Source organism: Centruroides vittatus, unplaced genomic scaffold (assembly GCF_030686945.1).
Source record: "Centruroides vittatus isolate TY-2023 unplaced genomic scaffold, ASM3068694v2 contig_2054, whole genome shotgun sequence".
NCBI lineage: Eukaryota > Metazoa > Arthropoda > Arachnida > Scorpiones > Buthidae > Centruroides > Centruroides vittatus.
The window spans coordinates 238036-254553 of NW_027121272.1; the positions used below are offsets into that span (position 1 = coordinate 238036).

At 26.1% G+C, this 16518-nt stretch overlaps 1 protein-coding gene across 2 annotated transcripts in view; it reads right to left on the reverse strand.

The window, feature by feature from the left end:
• LOC136970597 (uncharacterized) overlaps positions 1–16518 on the reverse strand; it is a 97271-nt gene that overhangs the window by 23856 nt on the left and 56897 nt on the right. The window lies entirely within an intron of this gene.

Sequence of the window (16518 nt, forward strand, 5' to 3'; positions counted from 1 at the left end):
GCGTATAAATTGGAATAACTAATTATTTTGTGATAGCTCTGTCTTCTTTCTAAAGATTCGTGTCGTATATTTTTGATTTATATATATATATATATGTATGTAATTATATTCTTTAATTAATTTTAACCATGTATAGTTAATTTTTCTTGAAGCTTACATTGATAAATTAATGACTTTATATATAATAAAGTTTACTAATAAAATTACGAGATGTAGCACGAACAATAGCGTAATTAGAACCGATGTTAAGGAGAGCCTAATTTAGAATGCATAAACATACATTCAACTCTCTGTACTACTGTGGATCCCCTTCTACTACAATGGATTTCTTTTGTACTATTACAGATCCCCTTGTACTATTGTGGATCCCCTATATTACTATGGATGTAGCCACTAGTGCTGTGGATGAAGAGTACACTCTTAGATATTGTATATATTTATGCGCATAAGTGCTTTCATCACATTCAAATCATTATCCAGTATTTATTTCATTTTTGTTTATTTACTTTTTTACATAAGCAAAGGGCCCCAGGGCCCTTGGCCTCTTCTTGGTTAAGTTACTGAGCATAAATCATTAATGGAAGGAAATATCTTATGAATTTAAATTAGTATCAATAAGTTATTGAGAGATATTTTAATTATAATTAATTATTAAAATAATTATTAACTAAATAATGTAATTTGGTATCAATAACTGTAACTTCTATAAATTTACATGTAGCCAATCAAACGTTACTACGACAAATACATTCAACCAATCGTCGTTAAGAAATCTACATTGTAAATAATAATCATTAAAATGTATTGTTACTGACACTTTATTATAACGAAGAGAACTGCCTACGTTTTAGAAGTTCTAATTACCTTCCTCGCAGTAATTTAAACCTGCGAACAACCGCCAATTCGAAAGATGGCCGTTATTTAAAGGTTATTTTGTATGCATTTCAAAAAAAAATATTCCAGGAAAATTCTGGCCGCCGTTTAAAGGTGTACGTTATTGGAGGTTTTAATGTATTTTTTATAAATATTATTCAAATTTTTAATAAATAGACTACGGGAAAAGTTGTATATAATTTATAATTTGAAAAGTTTTTACGTTTTTTTAACTTTATAACATTCATATAATTCTACTGAAGTAACAAAAATGTGTGCCTGAAAATCTTATTTTTTATATTAATAAAAGAAATTTTATTAAATTATTTTGTATATAATGTAAATACGCTGATATATTTATATTAAAATATATAAATATAATATATATATATATATTATATATATATATACTTATATATAATCATTTTTAATGAAATTTTAATACATTTTTCAAATTTTTTGCAATAAAGTTTGACCTTTGAATCATCAGCTATCTTAGCGAAAAGGTATTTTATTAGTATAAAATGAATTATATTTTATTAATATCAAATCTGCTGATATATTTTTAAATTATTAATAATGTTTTAATGCTTAAAAAAATCTTAAAAACAGTTTTAAAATTTCTGATGACGTGTGTAAAGATTCGTAGCAAAATTTATTTGCATTTTTTTTCATTTTTAGAAAGAATAACTAAAATAAATTACTTTAAAGAGCATTAATTTACTTCCTTTTATCGAATAAAATTATAATTTTAACTGTATTTAAGGTATTAAATAAAGTAATTATCAAATTAGAAATTGTAAGAAATTAATAAAAATTCAATTTCCTTTCTTTTAATTAAGATTTAAAGTAATTAACATATTGAAACTTATTAATTATAATTAACAAAATAAAACAAATGAATTTATATATCAATGAAATTAAATAATTCTCTTATATTTAATTAGTTTTTAATATAAATTTTATTGAATTATTTTTAAATTCTCGTGTTAACAAATTACAAGATGAGTACATCTACGTATAAATCGCCTTTTGACCTTCTAAACAAGGAATTCCAATTTCCATTTCCATTTTTGACAAGGAATTCAGTTAAGCTGCTATAACTTAATCTTTTAGTCAAATTTTTAGCTATAGAATGAAACAAGCCATTAATTAGGCTGCAATTTAAAAAAATCGTACACATAAATTACACTGTCATCCGTCTGTCTGTCTTTCCTTCCTTAATCTCGAGAACGGTGTTAGACAGATGAAAGTCGATACCAAATATGGAAATATTAAGAAAAGAGAGCTCGACTAACTATGTAGGAACTTGCGGTCTCAACTGGGAGTTACGTGATTCCAATTAAATTTTTTTTCCTCACTATAGAGTACGGGTGTACAGGGGCAAGATAATACTAATTTGAGATCGAGAACATATATTTTAAATTAAATTAATTTAGAATATAATTAACAATGGAAGCCCGGCATTGTGACGATGTCACAATACTTCTTGCTCGTTTCTAGTATAAAATCCAATTTTAAAAGTCAAAATGTGAATATTTTGTATATATTTCTATTCATTTCTTAGTGGAAACTTTACTGTAAAGATGCAAAGTACAACAAACCATTGAAATTCTCAACCCAAATGGAATATTTCTAATCCATAAACTCAATTTTTATTTAAAAAAGAAGGAGAAGAAGAATGCATTAAAAAAAATTATTTTGATTCATGGCATTCTTCTGGTAAAGAAAGAAAGAGCAGAACAGACATACTTATTTTGTATACGATTGAAAATTCGATTATTGCCTTATAACGATAGAAAAAAGGGAAGCATAGAAGGCCGACGATCATCCTGCAGACGTTTTAAACCACACTTTTAAGGTGGTAGGAAGCCGCAGTATAGAAATACAATAGAATGCCACCAATCTGGTATCAGTTGGCGAGAATCCAGATGACAGAGATGGATGATGGAAGTAGAGAGTCAATCCTGGCAACTAGGTGACCGATTGCTTGCATGTAGCAACTAGACAACTGTCTAACAACAAAACTGACAGCCTGATGTCCTTTTATACTATTTGTTGTAGCCCTATAGAGTAGAGAGGATTGATCTTCGACTTAAATTCTATCTTTACTTAATTAACATCACAAGTTTGATTAAGAGTTATTCTTTCTTTATTGACTTTTAAAGTTTCTATTGCCATTATACGTTTAAGTCTTGAGAAGTTGTGACCTACTAATGCTTTCAAATGTACTTTTTTATCTCTGAAAAACCTTTTCAAGTGACTTTTTTTACATATATATTTTTGTTTTAGGGATTTTGCAAAATATTTCGAACGAAAAGAATTGAAAATATAAAAATTAATCGATTATAAGAAAAAAACAGATTTAAAAATTAATAATTGATGAGTTTTTTATATAAAAAGTTAATTTTTGTTTATTTTACTTTATTTTAATTTTGTTAATTTAATTTATTTTATTTTATTTTACTTTGCCTAATTCACTTTATTTATTCTATCTTACCTTGTTTAATTTACTTTTATTTTATTGTGTTCACTTTTAAGTTATTTTATTAAAACTTCATAATAAATTTTAACTATTTTAACAAAGTAAAAATTATTAAAATATTTTAAAAAATTAATTAATTTTATAAAAATTTAAGTAAGTTTTAAATGATAAAATGTTATTTTTTTGTACTTCTCTACATAAAAATCGAAATTATTCACGTCAAACATTAAAGAAAATAATAAAAATTTAAATTAATTTCTCGTTTAATTGAATTTATAATAAAAAGAATATAAATTCAAGTATCATACACCAAATTTAATAAATTTACCAAGAAAAATAATTTACATCATTTGCAAATAATTATTAAATTCAATTTTTGTTAACTTTGTAGACTTTCTAACTAACTCAATACAAACTTTTATCGAAAGAAAATAAAATTATAAATTGTTCTTATTATTTTTTATTATATCTAACTTCAAAATTATCTACAAATGCATTTCATTTTATTTTTTCTAAAAAATAATAAAGCATAAATAAAAATATGCTCTCGATTTCAAATTACCAGTGGTTTTCCCCTGTACTGTACATCATGTTTTTCCCGATAACAACAGAATCATGCTTGTCATCTATGTAATTTCGTCCTAGGGAAAGTTTTACATTTAATTTGATTTGATTGAAATTAATCTCAAGAGAATAAAATTTACTCATGAAAAAATAATTAAATAGTTGATTAAATTTAACTAAACAAAATTTCTGCTTACTTTACTGCCTTATTTTACAGTGAAAAAACACGAAAAATACGTAGCGTAAAAAGTGCATATAATGGAATTTTATCGCTTTTATGGGTGATAAAAAGGGAAGTGGATCATTTAAACTCGTACCTAAGTCTATTTAAAATGTCAATGGATGTATCAAATTCAATTTTAATTGATCTTAGCTATCTAAAAAGGCAAAAGTATCAATGGCTAAAGTTTATTTTTTTCTTTTTTGTAAAAGAAAGAAGTGTTTGCCAAAAGCAAAATTTTGTTTTTCAATCACGTTTCAGTGATGTATGCTCGGTGATAAAAGAAGAGTTTCATCAGGAATTCGTTTAAAACTCGACAAAATACCTTTTATCTGTTTGTTTGTCCGGAAAATATTTCTTCGGGATTTCATCGTACACCAAAGTATCAATAAATAGCTTGCAGTCTTGTTAAAAAAAAAGAGGAAAAATAAAATAAAAAAAAATAATATAATGCTTCGATTCAGTTCCGTGGATAAAAATCTATAAACGATCGAAAAATTCCACTAAGTAGGTATATTACGATGTATCAAGAATTGATTCTATTTTTGGAGCTTTATGTTTATTTTTTGAGCGGTAAAAACGACTTTTGAAACTTTTTGTTCGTTAGTTTGGCCCTATACTTGATAAACTAAGCTATTTTTTTCTTAACTATTTTTATTTTAAAAAATAAAATTAGCATTTACGTGTATATATGTATATATATATATATATATATATATATATATAAATTTCTAAGGGTCAAAATTGCATTATTCAAATTTATCAGAAGACAAAATTGTAAATTGTTCGAATGCAAGATGCGAACAAAACTATGAATAATTCAAATTTTTCAAACTATTCGTGATAATAAACTTATAAATTTTCAAAGTCTAACTGCTAACAAAATTATAAAGAATTCTATATACAAATTTTACAAACTTTCTAGTTATAAATAGAATATTTTATCTGATTTTTTCTGTTGTTTCTCTAACTTATCTGGGTAAACATTTTCGTTAATTTTCTCTTATTCTTTAACGCATCTCATTAAAAATAAAAAATAAGCGTATATATTAACAGTTTATTATTAAATATATATAATTTTTAAACAAATCTAACTACAAAAAATCCGTAAATCCAAGTGCGAAAACTTTGTGGTGATTATATGCACAAAACTTTAGGGGAAGGAAAATAATCTTAAATATAAAAAGATGGATAACATTAATCTAAATATTCTGCATCTTCTTTTCTGAAGAGAGCTTCTGGAGAAGAAGAAATTCCATTCCAATATTTCCAAGTTAAGAGGAAGAGTAGTTGATGTTCACAAGTAGCTGATTTGTGTCAGACGGTAACAGGCATTTTGGGTAATGGACTGTGACTACTACTGTTCCTGATGCCTCTTGGCACGCAGTTGTCAACCAAAATGGTTTACACACTTTACTGTTTTTTTCTCTTCTTTTCGGTTCTCTCCTACTCTCCTTCCAAACCTTTTTACTGCATTTATTTTTTCTCTCTACGCCATAATGAAGTAGATAAAAATTACGATGCGTATCCAAAGTGCGATTGAACGTTACTTTGATATCGAATTCGCAATAGCATCCTTTCATTTATAGCTTTATTTTTCACTTAATTTATTATTTATATTTATGTATTTTCGAAGGAAATCTTAGAAAAATATATTTATATATCATAATTTTCTCAACGTATAAATCTTTTATCAATGTTTGTTTACATACGAGAAAAGTTTGCTTCGTGCATAACATTCACGAAACTATTGCAGTTTACTTTTATTTTTCGTATATTTAACTACAATTTTTATTTTAAAATTACAAAAAATTAATTAATTTTGACAAAAAGTTTAATTAAAATTTGATATTTCAAGTTCTGAAAGAACTAATAAGTAATAAACATCATAAGTGCGTGTATGAATAGCGATACTATACTTCAGGAAAGTTTAAACTTTAGAAGCTAAAAACTCAAAAAATATACTAAAAATGATTGTATTTATTACAATAATTTCATTACATTTAGCAAAAACCATAAAAGAATTTAACACTTCATAGAAGAAGTTGGTTAAATTTGTGTTTAATACAATTTTCAGGTAATGTCTTTGATTTTTATCGTTTTCTTTCAACTAGAGTTAATGGAGTTTAGTGATCTTCATTCGTGTATTGTCTTACAGGTATTGCTACATAATTGTGCCATTGGTCGTTTTATATATCCTGTTATTGGTTGAGAGTAGAAAGTAGAAGTAATGGCCCATCATTGGTCCGGTTAAAACACAAAAGTCCATTCTTCAACTGATCTTTTGAAGAGTTCATTTGAACAATAAAACTTTCCTTGTTTATAAAAGGTTTACTTCTCCTTTTTTTCTTTCTTTTCTTTTGCTGTTAAGAAAGAGTTCGTTATCTCAGGACAAAATCATTTTGTTAACCTCTTTTTTCTTCTTCTTCTTTTTCTCTATTTACTATATATTTTCGAAACTACTCAATTATCAATGTATAATGTCAGTTTGGATTTTATACAGGTAAACAGTTCTCTGATAGATTTTTAAAGCTTCTTTAGCATTTGGTAAGTGTATGATGTCAATTATGGGTATACTTCAACGTTTACTAGAAAATTATTGTGAGCAATGTTGGAAAATATAGCTACTCCACTCGATAAACAATATTTTATCATTGTTTGTTTTCTGATCTTTCAGTAATATTATCGGAGTGAATAACAGGGAATAATAGTGATTATACTGTATTAAAGTATATTTTACACACGAAAATATATCTTTTTTAATGAATAAGTGGCTTGTTTATTCAACTAAAACAAACTAAAAATTCAGAAAAAAAAGCAAACAATTTATTGATGTTTGTTTGTTTACATCAAACGAGATCTGAACTCGTATCCCCTTCGAACATATTAAATTGTATATAATGTATGTACTGTACAGTACAGTACAATGTACTCTGCAAGATCCCAAAAATCTTAGTTATTAAGTGAAGAGGATTGAAATGGATGAAACACTCAATTTGACTTTTGTATACGTCGTTTGTTACATTAATTTTAATTAAACTTTATTTTATTTTATTAATTTAATATAAAAATAAACTTGTAAACTTATACCAAAATTATAATCAATATATGTTGATTTAACGTTCTAATAAATATTTAGATACTTAATGTACGAAAATATCAACGATTTTAAATAATAATATGCAATATATACAATCGAACCTCCAATAGCAGCCATCTCTCTATAACGGCTACCTCTAACCAGCGGCCATTTTATGAGGGAATTTTTCTCTTTTAAATAAAGAAGTATGCAAAAATAACCTCCAAACAACGGCCATTTTTTAATGTTTTCGTCAGTGGCCGTTATTCACAGGTCTAACGTGATTTAATATTGTTATATTTCTTTAAAAATTGCATTTCAGTCGCTTAACCATAATATTTTACTGCGTAAACAGCAGTTTTGGAAGGAAACATTAGGCAAAGATCTGTTTAATTTTTTTCTGCTGCTGTAAATGTATTGTAGTGTACAGTACTTATGAATTTATTCCGCCTACAGGAAGAAGAACTGAATTCTGATCTTGTAAGGTTATTTAGATTAAGTGACCTTCACATCTCACAAATTCAGTGAATAAATTATCACCTTCAAAAATAAAATTTCTCATAGTTACACGATTTTATTTGAAATTTTTATTTAAAAAGAACAAAATATTTATATTTTACCTTAAAAAATTAATTTTATTTTAAATAAAATATATATATTTTTTATAATAAAAAAAACAGTTTTTCAGTTTCGACATTCTATAAATAATTCGAAACATTTCAGAAATAACACTTATACAGTAAGCTGATTGATTAATTGGTTGATGATTGGCTGATTGCAAATAAATATTAATAGGCGTGGCAATTACAGATTTCAATCACGTGACTATTTAAAGACGAATGAATGAATTAAAATACGATTTGAATCTTAGACACGCCTATCGTTACGTATTTTTTTTTTCTATCCAATCAACGAACGAACTACGTCAATTTTAAAATATATTAACCAATTGGTGTTCAATAAACTAAAAACTTTTTATCGAGTAAATTTAAATGGTTGTTTTTTAATGACGTTGAATTAAGTCACAGGATAAAAAGTAAAGACAAGAACGCAGCAAATAGCAGATAAATAAAGTAAATAGAGAACATTCAGTTGATTTTAAAACTAAAAAAAAATATTTTTTAATGTATTTTCCTTAAAAAATCAACTAAAATTAATTGACTGAAAAAAAACAAAAACACACAACACATCATTAGCATTTTATATACATATAAATTTTAGTAAATATCCTTGAGGTAATTTAAAAATCCACAATATCTTCACGTTCGAATTTTTGTATAAAACGTTAATTAATATTGATATTTCGAGTGTCAACGGAATAATTTTTAGCTATAAATAGAAGAAAAATAGCTAAAAACATTAAGGTTGATTAGCATCAAACAATATCACAGCAAAGAAGTTTAGAGAGTTGATAGACTTTCATTATTAAGAATGTGTTTGCAAGTAATAAAGGGGATGATGTATTAATGTTTAAAGACAAAAAGAAAAAAAATTAACTCCAGAAAATAGTGAATTTTCAAAAATCTGATTAAATTATGAACAGAATTTTCTACAAAACAATAAAAAAATAAGAAGAAGAAAGAAGGGAGGAGGAAGAAGAGGAGGAGGAAAGAGAAATAACTGGGCGCAATTTAAACATAAAACAAATTAGAAAATAAAAAATTCTGAATGCATATTAACTTCTTAAAAGAATCAGAATATTAACTTCTAAATTTAAATATTTGAAGACAGATAGAAAATTAATAAATTTCATGAATAATTTTCTTAAAAAAAAGAAAGATTTTTAAGACAAGATCTTGAGTAAAGTGTAGAAGAATTGATAATTTAATCTGCTCCTATCAAAGAAAAAATTAAGCATTGTCTTTATTCTAACATAAATAATCTGTAAGATATCCGAATTCCTAATTTCACCAGGGAACAAAGAGAGTTTAAAATTAAGAGAAAAGGAAAAGAGAAAGAGAGAGAGAGTGAGAGAGAGTGTGAGAGAGAGAGAGAGAGAGAGAGAGAGAAAGAGGGAGAGAGAGAAAATAAAATAAAATAAAAACATGTTGTTGAGTAAATTAAAAATTAACCTGGTGTAAGATCTCCATAAAAATCTATTACTTTTCTACTTGAAATGATCGTTTAATTTTTTATTTTTTTAAAAAAAATATATATAAATGACTAAAAATTGTCTTTTATATATATATCTAAAGCAAATTGACTTTTTAGTAGAAATTTTAATCCAAAAATTGAATTTCTTATAAAAAAAATTGAAGAAAAAGAAGAGGAAATTCTATCAATAAGGACTTAACAATTTAAATGCTAATTTGAAAAACAATAAAACGTTATTTAAAAAAAAAAGAAAATTCAATTTTTTTCTAATTAATTTGAAGCATTAGGATAAAAAATAAAATGTTAAATTAACGTTCTAACAGATATAATTAAATTATAATTTGATACAAAGCTTCCAATCGAATATAATTATGATTTTTATCTTTTAAAATAGTATAAACTTTGAGGAAATTTAATTTTCTACCCAAGATAAATGAGGAAATTCAATAAAATTATATCCAATTAAAACTACAGAAAACTTAATTACTGCTAAAGCTCTGATATAAGAATAGTGAGGAAATTGAATAAAGTTGAGTTTAATTTTGAGAAATTCCGTCAGGAAATTCTCTCTTTTAAATGCTAATTTTTTTTTTTTAAATGTTTGATATTTTAAAGATTATTTTAATTAGTGCATTCCCGTCTCGTGCGTCTGTTTGACTGTCCGCCTGTTTGTCTGTTTATCTCTAGAATAGAGTTAGACAGATGAAAGTCGAGATAAATTGTGGAAAGCTTAGTGGACGGAAGACCATATTAACTACATATGTGCTTCCGGCATAAACCGGAAGTCACGTTATTTTTAAAAATAAAAAGGTGATTAAAAATTTCAGCCTGATCCTGCTTTAAGTACTTTTTGCGTTTTTAGACATAGAAATAAAATAAATAAATAGAGATAATACAAGATAAACATCAAAATTATTAAATAAATCGTATAATAAAACATATTAAAATGTTTTTATATATAATTTATTCATTTTATTAATCGAAAATGATAAAAACTTCCATATAAATTCGATAAAATTAAAGCATATAAAAGATAAATTTATGTTTAAAAATGCGAATAAAATGTTAAAAATATTATTATATTTTTTATATTTTTAGAATTAAACTTTGGGTTTTAAGTATTAATTTTTTTTAATCGGCAATTTCATAGATTAATTAATTGGACCATACACTTGTGTGGATTTTCAGTTAAATTAAATTTTGCTTAAAAATTAAAAATAATAATAATTTTTTAATTATTTCTTTTAAAAATATCATAATTTATTAAAAATTCTAACGTATTTTCGACTTTTTGCTTTTATTTTACGGATAATTTACCTTTAAAGTATTAAATTTAGATTCCATTTCTCTCTATTTATCCTCATTTTTAATAAATTATATTTATCAAAATAATAAAACACGTCGCCTAAAAACTGTTATAGGATATAAACAGAGGGTTGATACAATAAAATTTAATTTATTTTAAGGAAAAAAATGAGGAGAAAACATCAAAGAAAAAAAGGGGATGTATGAATTATTAAGTACGTTTGAATTAGAGAAATTTTTAACAAATATCATTCCTTGTAAAAAGGTAGAGAAATAAGTATTGGTTGGCAGATGTTCTCTGCTTGTCTTTCATATTTATTACTGTAGTATGCTGCAAATGGAAAATCAATGTCACAAGAGATGGACCCAAATGCCCAGAAAGTAACAGAGAATATCATCTAGCAAAAGTGTCCTGTCTTAAATCTCAATAATCTTCTGTTTATATTCGTGGAAGAGAGACATATAAAACAAAATAAATTTAATTTCTGTCAATCACTTGTACAGTTTTATTTATCCCACAGCGCCTATGAGTAATGCTGGAAGTTTTTAACACTAACATCTTACATGAGATGCTAGAGATGACGTAGGATGAGAGGAGATATTTATTTGTGTTTCTTTGCTATTTTTTTACTAAAATAACAGAGAATTTAAAGTCGTTTTACAACGATAGCGATCTAAATCCTTATCTACGACATTATTTTTCAGTATTTCTTGACGGGGGAAAAAAACCTCTATAAATCGACTTAATTTATGCAATAAAGGCTTACTTTAATGTCGATTTGTTTATTACGCTGAAAAAATGAGTACTTTTCTTGAAATTTACAGCAATTTCGACTGTTTTTCTTTCTAAAAATAATTAGAAAATTGCATTTTCTTCTTTTAAAACAAACTTTTTGTTTTATTTGACTTTTCTTTTATAAAGTAAAAGAGCTTGCTTCTCTCGTAAACTTTTATATTTTTTCAAATTTTTTAAGCTTAGGTCGCAGGAAAATTGAAACAATTATCCGTTATAAAGTAGATCAGTAAAACTTATATCACTTTTTACTGTTTCCAGCAGTAAAAATCTAAAAAAAATTGTGATTTTTATTGATTTTAACATGTTTTCTAGCAAACAAAACCAATAAAAAAGTATATAGATATATATATATATAATAAATAATTTTATAATAAAAAATCGATTTTTTTCGAATAAATTTAAATACTTTTTTTAGTAATTAATATATTTGTGCACGTTTTTTTGCAAATATTTAATTAATTTTTTTCGAAATAAAAAAAATTGTCCTTAATGAAAATACTGATTCGATTGCTGGTTCGTAATTAAAAATTAATCACTCTAAATTAAATATCTAAGAGGAAATCATTTTATTACTTTGCCCTTTTTTTGCATTATTAATCATTCTAAAAAAATCAATTCTATCCGGAAGTTCTAGAATAGTAAATAGGAAAAAAAAAATATAAATCCGGAATTTAGTGACATTTCTTTAGTCTCAGCATCACTCACATCTTGGGGATGCCGAAGAGATGTAGGGGGAAAAAAATACACTTTTAATATCAAATTTAACCATAATTTGATGGAAAATAAGCTTTCAGACTTGTTTTTTATTTAATTTTTTTTATTTCCTCGCTTAATTTATTATATTTTTTAAGTTCATTTCTTATTTTTTATCTTGAATACTCTCCGGTTTGCTTTAGAATTTTTGCTTTTTAGAAATGAAAATCACAGAAAATATATAAACAAATAAAGAAAATATTACAAAAATATCGAAATTATTAAGTAAATATCATAATGAAGCATGTAAATATTACTTTATTTATATTTCATTCGTTTTATTAAAGCGAAAATAACAAAAAATCGCATGTAAATCCAATAAAATTAAAGTGTATGAAGGATGAGTTTACAATATCAAAAAATATAAATAAAATATTAAAATTTTATTATATTTTCTATATTTTAAGATGAAAATTTGATTTTTAAATATTAATTTTAAAAAAAGACTGGGATTTTATAATTTAAATCTAAAGAAATTCGAGGATATTTTCAGATAAATGTTGATTGGAAAGGAAAGAATTCTGTTAAAATAAAGAAAAAATTTATTAAAATAATAAATAAAAAAGTTAAAATTAAATTATTTTAGAAAATAGAAAGAAGAAAATGTAAATTTTCTTTCAATTTTATTTATTTTTCTCAAAAAAGTAAATTAAATTAAGCTGCTATTTGGATTAAGTTTACATAGAAAAATGGAAATAAATTAAAAATAAAATAAAATATAGAAAAATTACATTTAAAGAAACAAAAATAAAATACAGTTAAACCTGTGAACAACGGCCACTGACAGAAACGTAAAAACTGGCCGTTGTTTCAAAGTTGTTTTGTATTTATTTCAAAAAGAAACGTTCTTGATAAAATGTCCTTCATTTAGAGGTGATCGTTGATTATAGGTTATTTTGTATGCATTACAACACGTAAACATTTGAGAAGAAATAGCCTCCGTTTAAAGGTGATATTTTTTTCAACTTGGCCGTGGTTTAAAGATTATTTTGTATGCGATTAAAAAATAAACGTGCGGGAAGAAAATAACTGACGTTTAGAGAAGGTGGCCGTTGTTATGAGGTTGTTTCGTATGCATTACAACAAAGAAATGTTTGTGTAAAAATGGCCGCCGTTTAGAGGTTGTTATCGTTCCGAAGAAACCGTTGTTTGAAAATTTGAACTCAAATAAAAAACATGCTCGAAAAAATGTCCGCCGTTTACAGGAAGAGTTCGTTATTTGGAGGTTATTTTGCATGTATTACAAAGAAGAAACGTTTGTAAAAAAAATGGACATCGTTTAGAAGTGATAATATTTTGAAAATGGCCGTTGTTTACAGGTTATTTCGTACTCATTACAGAAAGAAACATGCCCCGAATAAAGTGACCGCCGTTTAGAGGCGTCCGTTGCTAGGAGGGTCGAATATAAATTAAATATTTTAACAACCAAAATTCAAATAAAAAGAACCAAATCAAAGAATAAATCTAGAAAAAATCATGCGAATGATCGATGTCATAACACGATGAGAGTAATTATTAAACGAAAAAACACAGGTTAAGCGTAAAAAGGAACCATTGACGAACTTAAATGACGTAGCGGAAGTGGTAAAGGAAGTAAATTCTTCTTTTTTATGACATAAAAAAAGTAATAATAAATTATCTCATAACAAAATTTATAGAGTTTAAGCGCAGATAACTAAACTGCTACTTAACCGAGGAGTCATTTTAGAAGGAGCAGTGTCAAGAAGAAAATTACTTTCCCACTTCACTAATTTCTAAAATGGTTTAAAGAATAAAAAATAAGCTAAAAACTTTTCATTAAATTACTTTACGTGCGTAAAAAAGTATTTAAAATTCTTATCTAACGTCGAGTGTTTGAATAAGTAAAATTCTTTGTGCTTGGAAGAATGAAAAAAAAACAAAAATTTCTCTAGAATTTATTCTTTTTATAAGTTAAAAATGCTTCAGAATAGTAAAAATTAAATGAAATTTATTTATTTTTAATGTGGAAAAAAATACGGGATGAACTTCCGCTGAAAATTAAGTCATTTAAAGTATTTTTTGGCGTTGTAAATACTTAGAAGAAATTTTAAAAATCAAATTTTAAAACATTAAAGGGATTGAAGACGTAAAGAGTTGCCTGGAAGTGAATTTTCAGGCTTTGAAAATGTTTATAAAATATTTAAATTATCAAAATTAAACGATTAAAGTCATAAAGGATGCCTGAAAATCACTTTTCAGATTCTAGAAATGCTTAGAAAAAAATTTAAAAAATTAAAATTAAATGATTAAAAACGTAAAAAATAAATGGAAATTAATTTCCAAGCATTTCTTTACGTCTAAAATCACTTTAATTTTGATTTTCTTCGTTTCCTAACTATAAAAGAAAATAATATTTTCGCAAGTTATTATTTTCATTTCATCCATTTTTTCATTTCATTCTTCTCATTGAAACCGTGTTTAAATAGAAGAAACGAAGGAAAAATAGCAAAAAATTACAAATCTACTCCTCTTCACTCAACAAAAATAAAAAAATATATATATATAAATAATTCTGTTAAACTCAATCGTGTAAGAGACGAGAGTTTAAAACATATAGAGAAAAATTAGAGATAGGGGAAGAGAGATGTACTTTTTTGTGTATTGCGTGTAGAAAATTCCAAAAATGCCACTAGACATGGCATCTATGACGTCAATGATCTCGTTACGTTTCATTGTCAATGAGATGCCAACCTCTGTAGTTGGGTATAAATGCCTGTGTTGTCTGAGACACCCGGCTGGTGTCGCAACTGTAATTGATGTGTTGTCATTGAGTGGCGTTACAGCACCATCTACACAGCCATTATGTCCTTAGCAGGAGTGGTACCCCAGGAAATCCTTTCACAGAATAACACATCACTACAAACCTCTCTTAAAATCTGACAGCCAACCCTGCGAATGCAAGGTAAATAAATAACAAAAGACTGAAGCATTAATAAAACAAACACACCTGCAACTTAAAAATATCGTCTACAGAAAAAAATAAAAGTTAGAAAATAAAAAAAAAAATAAAAAATAGATTGCTCATCAGCCATTAAGAGAGGAAGATGGAGAGAAGAGAAAGAGAGGGGAGGAAGATGTAAGCTTCTCTATGGCAGTGAAATTATCCTACCTTTAAAATCGAATTAAGTATCATCGTTTGATATACTTTATTTAGTTTCTCATCATTTATTCTTTTGGTAATTACGACACGGAGCGAATTATTAAAGTTTTTCTTCATCTACTCGACACTAAATTGTATGCGAATTCTTTATCGTTTCTTGACGTAATTCGAATTAATTCTTCGTCTCCTTCCGGTAAATTATGTACTGTACAGAACTATTTTTCCCTTTCGGAATTTCTCCGTTCTCCGTTTTCCCCCAAGTTTCCAGGCTTTAATATTTAAGGAAATATCGCCAAAAATATTCCCTATTTTTTTCCCTGTATCCATCTCTTCTTTCTCTTCCTGATTTTGACGTCAGCATCCGCGATGAATTCTTTATCTCTTGTAAATTATTAAATGTTAGATTTTTCTAGTAACTCCTCCCTCTTTTTTTTGTATGTTTTTTGAAGGGTAAATCTTTTTCTCCACTACTTATAATCATAGAAGAATCTGTAAATTCTTTATTATCCTCCGTGGTGTATCCGGTTTACTGATCTGTCGTTACGCATCGGTAACCATTAATGCACAGAATATTTCGTTAATTTGATATTCCTTGATAGATTTTTAGGATATTTTTAACTAGAAAATTGTCAAAGGAACCAATCTCTGACCCCGTAACACACCGCACAATGTATCATCTACTGTATGATGCCACGATAAAAATCCAATATCACTCCTTTAGTTTGATTTGTATCATTTAGAGGTTGAAAGATGTAACTTTTTCAAGATCTCCGATATCGATCCTACAACAAATCAAGGACGTATTGTATCCGGGATATTTAACAATTCCATAGATCATGCTGCAAAACAGATAAATCAAGATCAAGCTCGCAAATTACCTACCACATAAGTGCAATGAATGGGAGGAGTGGAGAATGAATACATGCAAAAACTGGCAAAATTTCCCGCTATTATGCAGAAAAATATAGTAAAATACCTGAAAAAATAGTAAATAAACACGTCCTAAATCGAAGAATTCCTCATAAATCCTTAAATAAATCTATAACACTTCCGAATTTACTTTAAAAGTTTAGGAAATTGTTCGTTGATACATTAAAATTTCACTGGCTTTCCTTTAAAAAATCAAAACAAATCCATCAAAAAGATTACAAAAGTATGGTTTTACATTACAATTTCTGTTGAAAGTTACAAATTACATTTAAAAAATTTAAATATCTGCAATTACATA